Here is a 9,849-nt window from a genome sequence, read left to right on the forward strand (position 1 = left end):
ATAATAAATAAACATCCAACAGGATTATGTGAATATTGTGGACTAGAGGAATCAGTAGAACATGTTATTTATGTTTGTCAAAAGTATAATAATGAGCGAGAAATCATGGAAAATGAACTTAGAAAGAGGGGAATGGAGGATTTAAAGCTTAAAAATATAATAACGTATGGTTTAGAGAGTTTATTTCTTTATCTCAAAAGAACAGAGCTGATTAAGAGAATTTAGTTTTTTTTTTTTTTTTTTTTTTTTTTTTTATTACATTCTGGTTCACACTCCAATACAGTAGGTGGCGATAATGCACCTTGACGTTGGTGCTACCCGCCAGAAAATCGAAGAAGAAGAAGAAGAAGAGTCCACACAAGACAAGGGGAACACAAGACAGGAATCATGACAGCTGTTGAAAATGGTCAAAGTATCCATTCGAGCTTAAGAATTTGATCAGCTGATTGAAAACAACTTTTTCAATGATCTTGCCTATGAAAGGAAGATTTGAGATCGGTCTATAGTTGCTTAATATGGTCTTATCCAAATTGCTCTTTTTCAGGAGGGGCTTGACAACTGCAGTTTTCACAGAGTTTGGAAAACTCCCAGAGAGAAGTGAGGCATTTACCACTTCTAGAAGATCTGTGTAAGGTATTGGGGTGCAAGATTATGAAGTGCCTTATAAGTAAGTAGCAAGATCTTGAATTCAACTCTATACTTTACTGGAAGCCAGTGCAATTGCTGTAGAACTGGAGAAATGTGCTCAGTAGAAGGTGTAGTCTATATGCAAGGTCGGCGCCATGAGGGGGCCCCAGGGGGCCTGGCCCGGCCACCTAGGTTACTGTGCCCCCTCACCTCTGGTCAACACACCACCCTGCCTCAGAGCGCGATTTCAGCCGTTGAGACTCAGCAACAGGCACGGTGACGGTTCCACTGTGCCCTCTTATTCCTATATATATATATTTTTGTAAATTAACCCTTTCACACATAGTGGTCACTACAGTGGACAGCTATTAAAAAAGCATTTTCTTGAATTTGCACGGGTTTTTATGGCAAAGTTGCACATCAATCTCTTCATTGGACCCTGGTGCATCATCCTATAAATTGAAACCAAGTGGCAAGCCTTTGTGTTTCGATTTTTTTCCCCCTCCAAACCAAGATGGCCAAGGGTCAGTCAGACATGCCAAGTTGCTCCAGAATATCCACCCATTCCTTCTATCCTAGGAGACTCTTGTAGGTAAAAAAAAATATTGCAGCATAAAGCAATATCTAATGAGTCATATCACAGTAAAATTTTCCAAGTTTTGATTTTAGATTGAGAGAAAACTCTGATTAATCACATGTCCACTGTAGTGGACGTCATGCATGCAATGGCTATATTTCAGCTACAATTCATAATTATAATGTGAATATTGTTTTTGAAATTTAAAACTTAAAAACTTAATATGCATTGACTTTTTCTACTGTAAATAAATGTATTTGTATTATTAGAATGTAATTTTCATTGACATCGAAAAAAGTCATGTGATTACATAATGTATGACACTTGTAATGCATTACTTTACTTGTTAGATCAAAAAGCAATCTGATTTTATAATGCATGTTATTGTAATGCGTTTTTTTACTAATAACATCAAAAAGTAATCTGATTACGTAATGCATGTTACTTTTAATGCGTTTCTTTACTCATAACATCAAAAAGTAATCTGATTACATAATGCATGTTACTTGTAATGCGTTTCCTTTCTCATAACATCAAAAAGTAATCTGATTATGTAATGTGCGTTATTGTAATGCGTTTTTTTATTCATAACATCAAAAAGTAATCTGATTACGTAATGCATGTTACTTGTAATGCGTTTCTTTACTCGTTACATCAAAAAGTAATCTGATTAGGTAATGCACATTACTTGTAGTTAATTACTTGTTAGATCAAAAAGTAATCTGATTAGGTAATGCATGTTACTTGTAACACATTACTTTACTTGTAACATCAAAAAAGTAATCTGAATGTTTTATGCATGTTATTTGTAATGCATTACATCCAACACTGATCATTTCAGATGAGATTGAAAAAACGTATCACTAGGTTTTCTCAGAGGAGGGCTATGATAGAAATGTGCATGTCCATCTTGAACATAATCAGAATTATCAGCTAATAAGGGTAAATCTCCATACTCTGGTGCACTGGAGGGAGCATCTGAGTGGTTTCCACAGTTGTAGCTTGACAGGCTGTAGAAAATTCTGATGGAATCACGTCCTCATGTTCTGATATCATAGATACGCGAAGTGCAACTTGTATGAAGTTGTATGAAGCCATTGCAATATTTTGCATTTATATTTTTTGTATATATTTTATAGTTTTCACATTATTTGCTATAATTGCATTGATTAGTTTGTTAAATCCACATACTTTATCTGTTTGATTATTGTCTTATATTTAATACAGTATATCTTCAGTTTAAACCAACCGCATGCTGTCCACTCAAGTGGACATCTGAAGATCTCTTTGAAAAATTTGTAAAAAAATAAAATAAAAATCAATTCTTGTTTTTCATGCCCTAAGAGCAATAAAAACACATAGGAAAAAAATCCTAACTGAGGTTATCATAATTCATGCATGAAAGGGTTTGTTAAGATAGCAGCGGATGGAGGCCCAAAGTGACAGAGGAAGCCGTTGGTCAGGTTCAAGGATACATTTTATTTGCCACACGACGAGTCACTGTACGTGCAGCCGCACGACACAAACAGCACTTCCCCACCCATACTAAATTTCTGGAGCCTTTTTATAGGCCTAACTCCTCCCATGGTCCGGGACATACCATTTGAAAAGGTAATTATGTTTCACATAAATCACATATACATATAATAATAACAATAATACATACAACAACTCATATCTGCAGATACACACATAACACACACATTATGTACACACAAATAAATAAAACAAATAACGCATAAAACATTTCTTTTGTACAGCTATGACGGATGGAACCCCCGGTGACGTCACACACACGGACGCGCTACCAAGATGGCGCGAACACCAAGTATAAATAAACCGGATTTTTAACTGAACAGGTTTGGCAAATGACTCGTCAAATGTGGTAAGTATATTTGTATGACTCTTAACACTGTACTTAATAAATCATATAAACCAAATAATAATGGTGAGGTGTTTTATTTCTGTACATCAGACAACAATCCTATCATGTTATATACACTGATGTTACAGCCACTGATTCCCCATATAACTCACGTAAACCAGGTAATACTAACATACAGGACATAATACACCACAACACACCTTTAAACATACAATAACATCAAATTTTACACAAGTCCGTGTATACATGATTGTCAGTGCCGGCAAACAGACCGTGTTAACATGACGCCGATGTATGTATGAAATGTGCGTGTGTGTGTGCGTGTTCAGTCCGTGCATAGTCACAGGCTTTACCCTGTGACAGGGTTAATTTAGTTTTACTAGAATAAAATTAGCTTTGCAACTTTGCATTTTCACTCGCGACAGGCGATTAACTAAATTACGTCACTAGCAGCTTGTATGTATCGGTAATTGGTTGTGCAGGGATGCAAACAGCGCGCTTTTCGGCGCCTCCCGCTTTTTCCACGTCAGTTTGGGTGACTTGTCTGAGAGGGTCTGATTATAATTTCACAAAGTCATCTTAAGCCATTCTATAGCTTAATGTGAGGGACAGAAGTCTATTTACATCATTAAATTAAAGTTTACGGAAACTCGTTTTCCCTCCTCTGCGGCTGTCAATCATTCTCCATTCAGTATTCAAACAGCGCGCACGCCTCGTCCGGTTACAGCAGGATACACGGTAAAACTCTCTCCAATATGATATATTATCACATTATAATGTGAACTTTTAAATGCGCACTTGTGCAGCGCTGTACACTGTGACTCCATGTTGCTTTGAGTACATCATTCTGCACCCACGCATACGTGCTTTGTGCGCTGTGTTTTGAAACGTTTCATATTATCATGGTTTTGCGCACTGAAAGATTATTAAAAGCCTATATTTTTTATATCTAGCCTGCACAATACATTTAAAATAAGCATAATTTAATTGTATATTATTTCTGTGTAGGCTATATAATTTCACTTCTGAATTCTTGACATTCATAGGCTATATAAATATAAAATTGTGAAATGTATGATTGCCTGATTGAATGTTTTAAGAGTGAGTACTAATAGTAATTTGTTTTTATTAACATTTTTAGGTTTTATAAAATTACTGTGCAGATTTTCTCAAGAATTACTTTTTGCTACTGATTTATACACTGTCATTTTCTGTGCTCAAAAACGTTTTCACGGACAACAGACGAGCAATGAACCACACACGTAGTCTCAGATCGTGCAACTTGAGTTTGAGCGGGACCTTACAAAGAAAATTATGCGCAACGAATGGAAAGACCTCGTTCTGAGAAAGTTTAACTCTTCCGACTGCAGCTTTTCTAAAGGGTGTGTTTTTGCTTTTTTGTCTTTGTTACAAAAATAATGTAACATAAATAATAATAATAAATAATAAATTATTTATGTCTTTGCATAAATAATAAGGATGCTGTAGGCAGCGTTGCTCTGTATCGTCGTGTCGGGTAGCCTAAATGGTGACTTGATGGTTGTTGTTGTTTTAATTAAAAGTGGGTGTATTGTTATTATTGAGGGTGGGAGAGGTATGCCCCCCAGTGACACAACGAGGCCCCCTCGTTCGGTTTGTCCTGGCGCCGACCCTGTCTATATGTGAAGTGACTAGTGCGTGAATGAGAACTGCAGTATTATTATTTGAAAGAAAGGGACGGAGGCAGTGAATATTGCGCAAGTGGAAGTATGCAATCCGCGTGATATTATTAATTTGAGCTACAAAGGATAGTGTGCTATCCATAATGACACCCAAACTTTTAACCTGTGAAGAAGGACAGATTGCGGTATTGTCAATGTACAAAGAAAAACAATTAGATTTAGACAAAACAGATCTAGTGCCAACAAGCAAAGCCTCAGTTTTGTTGCCATTTACCTTAAAGAAGTTAGCTGAAAGCCAATCTTTAATTTTAATTTCAGCTAAACAGTTTCCTGTAGCTCAAACAGTTGCAACGCCAAGGTCATGGGTTCGATTCCCAGGGAAAGCAAGAATTGTTAAGGATGTGAACGTGTGAACCTTGAAATGCAATGTAAGTCACTTTGGATAAAAGTGTCTGCCAAATGTATAAATGTAAATGTAGATGGTGGTGGAAAAGAACCAGTGGCTTTGGCAGACAGGTAAAGTTGGGAGTCATCCGCATAACAGTGGAAATTAATACCATATTTCCTTAAAATATAACCAAGAGGGATGAAATAATGAAAAGAAGCGGGCCCAAGACAGAACCCTGGGGAACACCAGTGGTGACTGTAGATGTCCTTGATCGAAAACCTTTTAATTGAATACGCTGACTGCATCCAGATAGATATGACCTAAACCAAGACAGAGCAGTGCCAGTAATACCAATAGAAGCTAACCTGTCAAGAAGTATCTTATGTGGGACAGTATCAAAGGCAGCGCTCAAGTCTAGAAGGACAAGTATGGTTAAAAGCCCAGAGTCAGCTGCCAACAGTAGATCATTGGTTATTCTGACAAGTGCAGTCTCAGTGCTATGGTGGGGACGAAAGCCAGATTGAAATTGTTCATACAAGTTATTATTGGAAATATGTTCATGAATTTGAATTGCAATACACTTTTCCACTACCTTGGAGATAAATGGTAAATTTGAAATTATTAAAATTAATATACTGGTATATTATACCAATAAGCTGGTATGGTTTAGAGGCTGCAGGTGGAGAATGAGTACAGGAGAGTGGATGGTTAAGGGACATGTCTCTTGTTAATGTAATCTAACAGGTGTTCTCATTTTGCAGTAAGTGAAGAGACAGGATAAAAACAGGACTTTGAGAGAATGAAGAGAGTCGTCTGGTGGGTGTGCTGTGCTGTGTCCTGCTGTGCCCAGAAGAAACAATTGTTGGTTTAAAACTGTTCTTTTTGTGATTGCTGAAAGCCCTCATACTTACTTTTTGTTTATGTTTATAAAGAAGTGTGTTAATAAAGAGACAAACTCTGTTGTGCAGCGCTCTCAGACCCTGCCTCCCTCATTCCCAGACCGAGAAGACAAAAGTTTGTCATATACTGTAATATTGTTGTTGTGTTCGTGTGTTTGCCAGAAGGTTTGTTTTGTACAATGCAGGGGTGTCCAAACCTGTTCCTGGAGGGTCACTGTCCTGAAGAGTTTAGTTTCAACCCTAATTAAACACACCTGAACAAACTAATCAAGCTCTTCAGATGGACTAGAAACTTCCAGCCAAATGTGTTGGAGTTGGGCTGTGTTCCACTTCATATTTTTATGCCCTTTCCTCACTAACTTTCCTCCATCTCATTGACTAGGTATATGTCATTGATTATGTTGCATGAGTGCCCACTACTGGCAGAACCTTTGCAATGGCCTGAATTGGAGCATCATAAGCCCTTGATCACTTACAAATTTGTTTGATGTAGCATTCTGTATGTATATTTTATGTTTTAGGAGAAAGATGGCGCCGTTGTATGTGGCACGCCGTCTGCTGCTCTCCTTCTCACTTTTAAATTCTGTCTTCTTATATTTTTTATGTTTGTTTTTATGTCTGTCATTACTGACTTCGGACTGCAATATGTCATTTGTGTATGATCGTCAAACATTATTAAACATCCGCATGGCTATCGACTCAACCAAGGGTGACGTTGATGAATATTGCCGATTTCCCCCACCTGCGTGCGAGCACCTCCTTGTACAGCGGCGCTGGTGTCCCGCTGGTTTTCCCTGGAGGCGACGGCGTCGGAGGATGCGCGGCAAGCGGGGTGGAATTGCTGCTCGTTTAAAGTCTCTTGCACAGTCTTCACCTGAGTGTGTTGGTCCTGTGCTAACCCGTGAGCGTCGCCTTGCTGGTGCCTTTGCGTGGTCTTTCTCTTCTCATCGGTTGCTTCAACCTGTTATCGGATGCCCTTCGTCCGCACCTTCGCGCGTCATCTCACCCAGCTTTTGACGTCGTGGAGTAAATCATTCCAATCTTTGTTTGCTAACTCAAACAACACAGCTGGAGGAAGCTGCACTGCCACTTAAAATGGCTTTGATCAACGCCCGGTCAGTGGTGAACAAGACATTTTTAATAAACAATTTCTTCACGACGCAGGATTTGGACATTTTATTTATCACTGAGACTTGGATTAAGCCGGATGAGTTAAGTCCATTCACTGAACTTGTCCCACAGGATTGCTCTTTCCTTAACTCACCGCGGCTATCTGGCCGTGGAGGGGGCCTAGCGTCACTGTTTAAAAAACATTTGCCCTGCCGCAGTCTAACAACTAGCCCTTGTCGCAGTTTTGAAGTGCAATTGGTGCAACCTACAACAACAATCTCTCAGGTATTTGCCTTGATTTATCGTCCGCCTCTGCCAAATAAGGATTTCTTAAATGAATTTGCTGAGTTTGTGGGAGATCTTGTTACGAGATATGACAGAATTTTGATTTTAGGAGATTTTAACATTCATGTATGCTGTGATAATAACCCACTCTCTAAAGAGTTCTTGAACCTTATTGCCTCTTTTGACCTGGATCAGTGGGTGTCTGGTCACACTCACATCCAGGGACATACCTTAGATTTAATCTTAACACGTGGACTACATGTATCAGACATCAGCATCAGTAATACTGGTTTGTCGGATCACTTTCCGATTCTGTTTTCTCTGCCTCTTAATGCTTCTATACATAAACCTCATATTTATTCACGGACAACTCGAATTTTTAAAGAATCTGCTAAGGAGGACTTTGTGGCACTATATCCTGGTTTACCTGTGAATCAAGCCATGGTTCCACCTTTAAGCTCCCTAGATGCTGATAACCACTTGATATGTTTCAACTCTATTTGCTCTGATGTTTTAAATGTTGTGGCCCCTATCAGAAAAAAGAAAAACAAACTCAATCATGTGGCGAAACCATGGTTAAATGACAATGTTCGTTCTCAAAGACAGATCTGTAGAAGGGCTGAACGCAAGTGGAATAAGGACAGACTACATGTCTCCTATGAACTTTTAAAGGAATCACTCGCTGCATTTCAGCGAGTTGCAAAATCTGCTAAAAAACACTATTTTTCGGAACTGATCAGACTTAATAGTAATAGGCCTAATGTTTTATTTTCAGTAATTGACTCTGCTCTTCATCCCACCACTAACAAATTTCCAGAGATGTCTGACTCTCTCTGTGAAAACTTTGCGATTCACTTTAAAGAGAAGACCTCACTAATAAGATCCCAAATACCATCGTTAACTTTTATGCCACTTGAAGTGCCTATATGCTCTTCTACATGGTCTGTCTTTGAGCCTGTTACTCTTGACTCTCTGACTAGGATTGTCTCAGTTTTGAAACCGACCAGCTGCTTTCAGGATGTGATTCCTACTAGATTTTTTAAGCAAGTATTTTGTGCTATTGGTCCAGACTTGTTGTTTATTATCAACAAATGTCTTTGTACTGGGGTTGTTCCAAACAGCCTTAAACATGCTTCAGTTCTGCCCAAACTTAAGGGGTTTAAATTGGACTCATCAATCCTGAGTAACTATCGCCCTATTTCAAATTTGCCCTTTATCTCGAAAATTCTGGAAAAGTGGTTCTGAGTCAACTCCAGTCTTTTTTAACTGATAATCAGATTTATGAGAAATTTCAGTCCGGTTTTAAATCACGTCATAGTACTGAATCTGCACTATTAAGAGTCATGAACGATATAATGCTCTCCACTGATACTGGGAAATCTGTGGCTTTGGTCTTGTTAGATCTCAGCTCTGCATTTGATTTGGTTGATCATAATATCTTAATCTCTCGCCTCGAAGCGTCCACGGGTTTTCGGGGTACTGTTTTAAATTGGTTCCGTTCATATTTGTCAAATAGAAGTTTCTCTGTTCACATCGGGCAACAGTGTTCATCCAAAATGAAACTGGGGTCCGGTGTTCCGCAGGGTTCTATTCTTGGCCCGGAATTGTTTAATCTGTATATGCTACCTCTGGGCTCCATTTTAACTAGACACGGAGTTTCCTTCCATTTGTATGCTGACGACACTCAAATTTACCTGCCTCTGAAGCATGACGACAAGTTTGCTTTAAAACCTCTAATGGACTGCCTGGACAAATTGAAACTATGGCTCTCTAGTAATTTCTTGAGTCTAAATGAGAGAAAGACGGAATTTATTATGTTTGGTCCAAACGATCGTACCACACATGATATTGACCTCCAAACGTTGTCATCATATAGCACTACCTATGTTCGGAACTTGGGGGTCTGGATTGATAATAACCTTAAATTTGAAAAGCAGATATGTGCTGTGGTAAAATCTTGTTTCTTTCACCTCCGTCTTTTAGCTAAGGTTAAGCCATTTCTGTCTGTCAAACACTTTGAGATTGCTATGCATGCATTTGTAACATCCAGATTGGACTATTGTAATTCTTTATACATCGGTATTTCGCAGAAATGCATCACCCGTCTACAACTAGTCCAAAATGCAGCTGCACGCCTCCTCAAAGGGAAGCGTAAATTCGAACACATCACACCAGTCCTGATGTCGCTACACTGGCTACCGGTCAAATTTAGAATTGATTTTAAAGTTCTGTTATTTGTTTTTAAGTCACTACAGAAACAGGCTCCACTATACTTATCTGAATTGCTCCATCCAGTATCTCAATCAAGATCACTAAGGTCGGGGGATTCAAACTCTCTGTCTGTCCCACGAACCAGACTTAAAAATAGGGGTGATCGTGCATTTGCAGCCTATGGCCCCAAGCTATGGAATAGCTTA

The sequence above is a fragment of the Abramis brama genome (assembly GCF_963993115.1).
Source record: "Abramis brama genome assembly, chromosome: 15".
In the NCBI taxonomy this organism is placed as follows: domain Eukaryota; kingdom Metazoa; phylum Chordata; class Actinopteri; order Cypriniformes; family Leuciscidae; genus Abramis; species Abramis brama.